Raw genomic sequence first — 9,265 nt, forward strand, 5'->3', positions numbered from 1 at the left:
GGCTTACTTCTTGTTAATGTAAAACTGAAAAAAAATAATTTGTAATTTGTACAATCAACAGTACATGCCTCGATTTATTTTAGCTGGTATTTTATGACACTATTATGTGTTTTAAAAGCAAACAAATGTTTGCAAAAAAAATATGCACCAACTAAAACTATGGTTTTATGAATCTATAATTGTTGCTTTATTAGGCTTTACATTTTGAGTGTGACCCTCAGATGACTTTTTGAAAATTTAAATGGCCCCGAGAGAGAAAAGGTACCCCACTCCTGACCTACGGTGTGTCCACTTCCTGTCTGAGAGCCTGTGCTGACCAGCTGGCCCCCGCTTTCACTCGGATTGTTAAGAGGTTTCTGGAGCTGTCTGTTTTAAATATTTCACTATTAACCCACTCCCCAAGAAACCCGCCATCACAGGATGTGTGACACAAAAAACTGAATTTTAGAACTGAAATTGAATTTTAGATTGAATCAACCCGGACCCCTCGCAGCCCTGCCTTCTCTCTACACTGAGGTGATGAGAAGTGCCTTGGAATTTATGTTAGAGCTCGTTTGCTGCTATTCAAGATTCAAGATTTATTGTCATTATGTCACCATAATGAAACTTTTGTTGAGGCTTGGCTCCAAAGACATACATGAATTGCACAGACATAAAAAAAAAAATTAAGGACCCATTTTGCAAAATATAAAAACACTTGGAACAACTTTTTTTTCCAGCAACTCTGACAAAATTTAAACCTCTGCTATAAAGACTGAGAATTTAAAGACACAAAATTTAAACCTATACTATCAAGACATCTTTAATGTAGAAGCTTCTCCTGGTGTCGTCATCCACCCAGATCCTCCACCCCTCTCTGTGCCAATCTGGCTGGAATGGTAATTGGCCCGAATGAAGGAAAGGCAAGAGACAATAAACAAATAAGACAGGGTCAGTTGATAATAACGGTGTTATCCTTGTGTGATGCGAAGACAGGTAAGAAAATATTTAACTATAATGTGTTTTTAAAGAGGCAGAGAACTTGTCAAAAATGTCTAAGCAGAGAAAAATCAAGAAAACAAAAAAGGGGAACAAATAATTATTCATTACTTACCATCTTTAAGTTTGGACAAAGAAGGGGGAAGCTTGCACCATCCCAACTCCGAAGTGCAAGGGTGGCATCATCATGTTATGTGAGTGTTCTGCTACAAGAGGGATGGGTGCACTTCACCTAATCTATGGCAAGATCAGGAAGGAAATAATTTTGGCAACTGTGACTGAGGTCTGGAGCCTTTGTTTTATTGCAAAATACAGCGACAAAGACAAGATTATGTTTTAGTGTGCACAACCAGAACAAATTGAAACAGAGTAAATGAGCTATAACTAGATTTCTGTTTCTGGAGTTACACATGTATAAAAAAATTAGAAGGATGGGCAGAAGGACAATGAGTATGACAGTTTGTATAGCAAACCTGCGCTAACCTTAGTGTGTAGATGCACTGTTTGTCATCGAGGAGGTAATTGAAAGCCACCAGGATACAGCTGGTTGAAGACATCTAGACAACCTTTTACCAATTTGAAAATAATTAACAGTCACTACAACATTTTTAGATTCATTAAAGCTGTTAAAGGCCACAAAGAAGGCACATAATTTAAGAAAAAATCAAAACTGATTGATAAAATGAAGGAAGTCTCATATACTGAGAGCTGAGGATGGAGATGGGGTGCCAGCCTTTGGTGGAGGAATGAGAGTGGCAGCACAAACTCCTGTTTTCATCAGACAGTAGTCAGCATTAACCCTAGCACACACAAAAACTGTCAGGAGTTGCATTGTTAAACTGATTCTGAAACGGGCTTTTGAATAAGACTTGGGATAACTGTTGCTTTTTTTCCCATTGGCTACAAATAGCAAACCATGCGATCTTTACATAAAAGGTGGACAGTCATTTATGACAACATGCTCTTTATTTTCTGAAAAACAATAGGTCAACTTACTCAACTTTGGAAATACAACAATGTACTGTATGGGAAGCTGTGCGAAGCTGAAGTAATTCAGAATTCCCACCATTTCCTCCACTTCCTGTACAGGTCCTTCTCAATATATTAGCATAGCCAAAATCATCCGTATTAAGACAATAAAAGACCTGAAATATTTCAGTTAGTGTGCAATGAATCTAAAATATATGAATGTTAAATTTTCATCATGACATTATGGAAAATAATTAACTTTATCACAATATGCTAATATTTTGAGAAGGACCTGTATGCTGTTTCACCTCAGCTGGTGAATGTAAACACAAGCAAAAACAATTATTATTTCTGTCCACAAACCACTCATCTGTTTTGTACCACCTGGACTCAAAGGTAAACTTACTGCAGACTCACTTAGACTGTTACACATCACACAATGTTAAAAGTAAAGACTTAAAATTTACTATTTGCCAGGACACAATTGTTACAATACAAAAGATAAGTGCATGTGTTCGTTAAAAACAGGCTGGTCATCAAAACAGTAAGTCTCCAACCGGTTGACTTCAGTGATAATTATACTGTGCGTACTTAACAGTAAATTATTTTAAAGGTATATTAATATATTAAAAACAGCATAGCATACTCAGCTGGGGACAAGTTGCGTTGCTCGTGCCCCCAACGCTAGCACGTTGGCCTCTGGTACCAAAAACGTCAACAGCAGGAACAGTTTGCCCTCACCTTTCCAGGGACCCAACACCAACCATTTAGAAAAACTGGTTAGGACAAGCAGCGCTTCCTCTATCAATAATTATGTGATGACTAGCATGCAACACCCTGCCGCTGAGATTACCTCTGCTTCCTCCTTCTTCTGTTTTTATTATGGCTGGCAACAACACTCGCCTTGCGTTTCTTCTTCTTCTTCTTGTAGGATTTTATGGCAGTTAGCAAATAACTGTAGGTGTGCCTTACCGGCACTGACTGGAATGGAGTGTGCTTCTATTTAACACAAAAGCTGTGAATTGCCATAATTAGAAGCAGACAAGGCCATGACATTACATTAGGATTTTCCCAAATTGTTTAAGGCCTTAGTATTCTTAGTCTATGCAAACGTCTGAATCTGAAGAAATAAAAAACATCTTGTATCCCTCATTATTCTGGCATTTAGCAATTAGAAATAATTTGGGTAAACCTAACTGAAGTGAAAAAGGAAAAGTTTAGTCTGACCTAATGTTTATGTTGTAAAGCATCTCCCTGTCAGTAAGCTGCACCTGAATGAGCTTAAAAGAAGCACTGTGGCGAATCTAGACAAGGGTGCATCTGATCAGATAAGCAAGTCTGTGAGCAGACTGGTTAGATTGCCTTTCAGCTGGGAGGTAATCACAAACATTTTACTCTCCCAATTAGGTGCATTTAGAAACAGTAAACATGTAAGTAAAGCGCTAATGAGCCCCCTGTGTTTAGACACTCTGCCCCCTCTTTCTGTCCACCAGCAGAATAAATTCTAGGTCCTAATTTGACAGTTAGATAAATATGAACTGCTGAAGTGTGACAGTGAAACTTAAGAGAGCAGACTTAGCAGGGTTGTTATTGCTGTTGTTAGAATGATTTCTCCCCTCCACTGCTCACCTAATTTGGCAATCAAATAATAATAATAACAATAGTAAAGATGAAGCAAAAATGTGTTCATACACTTGATTCCACAATCAAGTGTTGGGAACCTTTGAAGAATTTTGTCTGCACCAACCATTATTTTTACCCATGAATGGTGGAGGATTTGAGCAGTATTTCATCAAGCAAATAAATCATCAGCCAAGAATTTTTATCCTTTCTGTGTGTGCGGTTGACTCCAAGTACGGCTGTTAGAAATAAAGTGTTTGTGTGAACTAGTTGGTGAAAAAGTATATATTCTTTGCAGGGGGTATGTGCACTACATCAGTGCAAACATAATTGATTGTTGGAATGTATTCAGCATTTCCTTTAAATCCAATCCAGCGTGATTTATGATGTACTTTAAAATACCACACAAGGTCAAACTGCCATTAGATAGTTAAGCAATATCAAGATTAAAAAAAATAAATGTCCAAAATTAAACAAGGCATCAAAACAAAAATCAATAATTAAGATACCTAAATGTATATAAGGAAAAAAATTTTAAAGACAAAATGTATAGAAATAATGACAGAGTGTGATCGAGGCCTACTAAAAAGAACTAGCCTCTCATCTGCATCTCTATTTAAATGTTTTCTTTGGAATGTGTGTTTTGTACAGGAGGAAGGCAGAACATTTGATAGCAGTCACTTATGAGTTAAAAGATACTAATACTCATATGTTATAAGATAAGCTATATTTACTTATATAGTCATATTTTATTTATGGAACTCACACAGGTTGTAGTTTAATGTGTTACTAGCCTGTTCTAAGATCATGGAAATATTGCTTGTAATTTAATCCTGGTTATTAGACTTTTGGGAATGGGGACACAGCCCTGATAGGTTATGTGTTTGAGGTACATTGTTAAAATAACTTTTTTAAGTTATATATATTTTTAACAAATACCTTGTAAGATACCCTTGCAGGTGTGTTTGGCTGGCCAAGATCATCCTGCCCAGGGTGCTGTGGGACATTGACATCTTGCTGGGGTTCAGCATCTTGCTCGGTCTGACAAAGGTGGTGGAGTCCACTAAATGCAGTGGTAGCATGTTGTCTACAAACATGTCCTTCTGTCCATTATAGATTGACAGATGTCAGTGGCAGCAGTTTGGACAGACACCTGGCTAATGGTAGACTGGCAGACCTTTTTCACATGGCTGTGACTGCTAGCTATAGGTACTGCTACACAAAGATGGTCTGTGTTTCCCATAAGAAGAACCAGCCTTGATCTCCTCCTCAAACTGCATTTGCTGGTTTTTTCCTGTTGACATGCGATTTTAAGTTTTGGGGGTCTGTCATTTGTCCCTTGATGGTGGTCTACTTGGGCTGGCACATGATGCACTTAAAGCACAGGATTTTGGTGTTCAACCTATCCCTTGCCTTAAAAACAGAGTTCTCCTACAGGTTCTGAGACTCCATGCTCTGACCGAACTATGCCTCAGCCGTTGCAGCCGTTGCAGACTTCTGAACATGCCTTTTATCCTCTGGTCAAACAAAAATGTAGTTTTCACCTTCAATAACTTGACAAATAACTGCAATTCAAAATGATCTTTTCCAGGTCAGGTGTGATGTTTCTGCAGTCCTGATTGTTGCTGAGGAGGTCATGGAATTTCTCAACCTTTGCCTGGTATGGGCGTCTGGTCTGCTCTACTACCGTAATGCACCTTGTATGTGCAAAGCCTCAACAATCATTTCAATTACTAGGTAAAAATTTGCGATTAACATTCTTTTATATTATAAAGCAGATTTTTAATGGAAAATGAAATATATTTAATTATAATGAACTATGAATTTAATATGCATTCAATTATTTCACAATTTCATTGTCACAGTAAATCATTATCATTTATTGATGTAGATACTTATTTCATAATGGTTAATTTATTTATTTAATTTTGAGCACTTTGGCGTTCCATACCTGTAAGGTGCCTACAAGAAAAACACATGTCCCCTATCTCCCACTGTACCATTCATACACTAGTAATAATAACAATTAAAGCTGCAGGCAACATTGAAAGCCCTCGCAGCTCAGCGCTGCTTGGCCTGTGTTGCGACCGCGGGAGCATGGCATCGCCGCGGACAAGGTCTCCGCTTATTTCCACACGTCGCCACTAAGTGGCACTGTGAGCAACCTGTCATACGATCTTTGGTCATGGCAACAACTGCTCTGGCGAGAACCATTCAAAATTTAGGCAAAGTCTGACATTCCTGATGGAAGCTGCACTCACTTGGTTGTTAGTGGTTGGGGCTATAGTGATGTCATCAGCTGACTGTGGCAAAATGGTCAGCATGTGTCCTTGATGATGCCTAACAAATTTGAAGTGGATCTGATCATGTATGAGGGAGATAAAGCAGTTAGTTTTTTTAGGGGGCGCTGTTTATCCAAATTTGAAGGTAATCCATGAGAGCTGTTTGGGGATGACAAAGAAAAACTGCTTGAAGATTGCATGAGTGGGAGTTTGAAAGGAGAAAATCCGACAGTGAAACATGTGACCTCCTGTTCTAAGTGGGCAGGGCTTAAGTGATGTCATAAGTTGACAATACCAATGTTTTCAGTATTAGTCCATGATAATGCATACAAAATATGAAGTTGATCTGATGATGTATGAGGGAGATAAAGTGGGTAAACATTCCTAGCACAACTGTACATTTTGATGATACATTGGGTAAATGTCATAACCAAAGGCTATATGATATGCAGAAGGACTTCTACAATGGAAACCAGCACTTTTATTTGACCAGATTTCCTTTTATTTCCTTTTTATCAGGTGAAAACATATTTGGGAAAGTTTTGGAGCCCTTTGCCTAACTTCCATTTCCACCTGGCACATTGCCATCTAAAACCTATTCAGTCCAAATTTGCTGCAGCTATAGTACGGTGACCCAGAGGTCTCAGGCCAAATATAAAAGCCACCATGGAAATATGAAAGCCACAACACTAATACAAAAAGCCACAACGGGAATGATCTACAGCGGAAGTGACGGTACGGTGTTACATTAAAATCTGTAACCATCATTGTGTCCAAATTCAGGCTCCTCAAATTGCGGCTGACAATGTAAATATGAGGATTTGAGGCTACTTTGATTCACGTGTTTTGGTTGTGTCCTAAAATACAAGAATTTTGTGAAGCCCTTTCTGCTGTTCTTGCAGATCAGATGTGTGATGAGAGGCTCGGAGAAGAAATTTCACCAGATTTGTGTCACGGTTTACTTGGAATTGGACCCCACAATGCAGACGAGCAGGCAGCGTGATGGTAAGTGAAAAAAAAGAAGTTTAATTATGAAAACTCACTCACAGCAGGAGGCAGGAACAAAACAAACGGGCAGGCAAGACAGGCATGGCATGATCAAAAAAACAAGACTTGGTTTTAGAACCAGGAGGTCGTCCCGAGCAGGCACAGAGTTCAGGTGGGCGACCAGGAGGTCGTCCCGAGCAGGCACAGAGTTCAGGCGGGTGACCAGGAAGTCGTCCCAAGCAGGCACAGAGTTCAGGCAGGCGACCAGGTGGTCATCCCGAGGAGGCACAGAGTTCAGGTGAGCGACCAGTAGGTCGTCCCGAGCAGGCACAGAGTTCATGGTGGGCGACCAGGCCTGCACCAAAGACGTGGAGGCCGACTGAGCAGAGTAGAGGACTTCCCAGACACTCTGTGGAACTCCAGAGGCGTGGAGCCTGGCGAACCCTCAGAGGCTGAAGCAGAGCCTGGCGAACCCTCAGAGGCTGAAGCAGAGCCTGGCGAACCCTCAGCTCTGGGTTCAAAAGCCAGAACGAGGACAAAACGTTCCTTAAACTCCTGCAGACTAGGAACAGGAGCTGAGGCGTCGACCGGACCCTCCGTGACGTGAGCAGGAGCTGAGGCGTCGACCGGACCCTCCGTGACGTGAGCAAGAGCTGAGGCGTCGACCGGACCCTACGTGACATGAGCAGGAGCTGAGGCGTCGACCGGACCCTCAGTGACGTGAGCAGGAGCTGAGAAGTCGACCGGACCCTCAGTGACGTGAGCAGGAGCTGAGGCGTCGGCCGGACCCTCAGTGACGTGAGCAGGAGCTGAGGCGTCGACCGGACCCTCAGTGACGTGTGCAAGAGCTGAGGCTTCGGCGAAACCCTCAGTGACGTGAGCAGGAGCTGAGGCGTCGGCCGGACCCTCAGTGGCATGAGCAGAGGCGTGGCCAGGGCCCCCGATGACTTGAGCCGGGGCATCCCTCTTACGAGGTCTGGAGGGGGTTGAGGTTGACTTAGTGTCAGGCTGTGGTGTGTCTGGCCTGGAGTTAGGCTGAGGCTGTGGTGTGTCTGGCTGTGGTAAGTCAGGCCGAGGCTGTGGTGTGTCAGGCTGTGGTGTGTCAGGCTGTGGTGTGTCAGGCTGTGGACCTGACGTGGGCTGCTCTGCAGCAGCGGCAGCTCCCTGGAGTCCTGACGTGGGCTTCTCTGCAGCAGCAGCAGCTCCCTGGAGTTCTGACGTGGGCTGCTCTGCAGCAGCTCCCTGGAGTCCTGACGTGGGCTGCTCTGCAGCAGCTTCCTGCCTGGAGACCTGACGTGGGCTGCTCTGCAGCAGCAGCAGCTCCCTGGAGTTCTGACGTGGGCTGCTCTGCAGCAGCTTCCTGCCTGGAGACCTGACGTGGGCTGCTCTGCAGCAGCTTCCTGGAGACTTGATGTGGGTGATGGAGGATGGCCGTAAAACAACCTTACTGCCGCTTCATACTCCATCTCAATCTGCCTTATCCTCTCCATCAGCTCAGGAAAGGAATACAGGAGACCAGTCGTCCTGAGGATCTTTATTTTGCTTGCAGTGAACCTCAAGCGCTGCTCCAGCTCGGCAGGTGTTGCCCCAGAACACCGGGCTGGAGCGAGCGCAGACGGCATGGGCGGAGGTGCGAGCCTGGGAGACAGTGCTATGGCAGACGAAGATGCGGGCTTACTTGCTGCAGCCCTCACGTCAGCTGGCAGGGAAACCACCTCCTCACCAGGCGACCGGCTGGGAATCCCTGCATGACGGTGTTTCTTGCGGCGGGAGGAGGACGTGTGCCTCACTCCCGGACCAGAGTGCACAACCAGGGGAGGAGGCGGAGAATGGCGACGAAGGGGACCTGTCCCCGGAACTGGAATCGCCAACCTGGATCCATCATAAGCCGACTGCGGCACTGACAGCCCCGCAGAATGGCGCAACGACTTCTCCGCCTCCCGAGACAGGAAAGTAAAGAGGTCTATGGACCTAGTTGATGCAAATCCGCGAGGTCCGTGTTGGGCGGAAACATACTGTCACGGTTCTGTCACGGTTTACTTGGAATTGGACCCCAGAATGCAGACGAGCAGGCAGCGTGATGGTAAGTGAAAAAAAAGAGGTTTAATTACGAAAACTCACTCACAGCAGGAGGCAGGCACAAAACAAACGGGCAGGAAAGACAGGCATGGCAAAAAACAAGACTTGGTTTTAGAACAAGACATGAGCATGAGAATGAAAGGTGTTTCCGCGATGACTAACTGAACAGGTGTGTATAAATGGAGTATGGTACAGGTGGAGCAAGGAGACAGATTAACTTGGACAGGTGAACCGAATAAACTTAATTGACAGAGAACACAACGTGACAGGAGCAAAACATGGCTGGAACAGAATGCAAATCCAAGGAAACAAACTAACAGTAATATAACTAGAAAAACATGAAACAAAAG

At 43.4% G+C, this 9,265-nt stretch overlaps 1 long non-coding RNA gene across 1 annotated transcript; it reads right to left on the reverse strand.

The window, feature by feature from the left end:
* Nucleotides 1-558: 558 nt before the first annotated feature.
* Nucleotides 559-3,228, reverse strand: LOC124857640. Its single transcript, XR_007035645.1, has 5 exons — nucleotides 2,801-3,228; nucleotides 2,594-2,688; nucleotides 1,462-1,544; nucleotides 1,094-1,215; nucleotides 559-870 (listed from the first exon to the last, which is right to left on the reverse strand). It is a non-coding gene; the product is annotated as an uncharacterized LOC124857640 (long non-coding RNA).
* Nucleotides 3,229-9,265: the final 6,037 nt, after the last annotated feature.

Source organism: Girardinichthys multiradiatus, chromosome 21 (assembly GCF_021462225.1).
Source record: "Girardinichthys multiradiatus isolate DD_20200921_A chromosome 21, DD_fGirMul_XY1, whole genome shotgun sequence".
Classification (NCBI taxonomy): Eukaryota; Metazoa; Chordata; class Actinopteri; order Cyprinodontiformes; family Goodeidae; genus Girardinichthys; species Girardinichthys multiradiatus.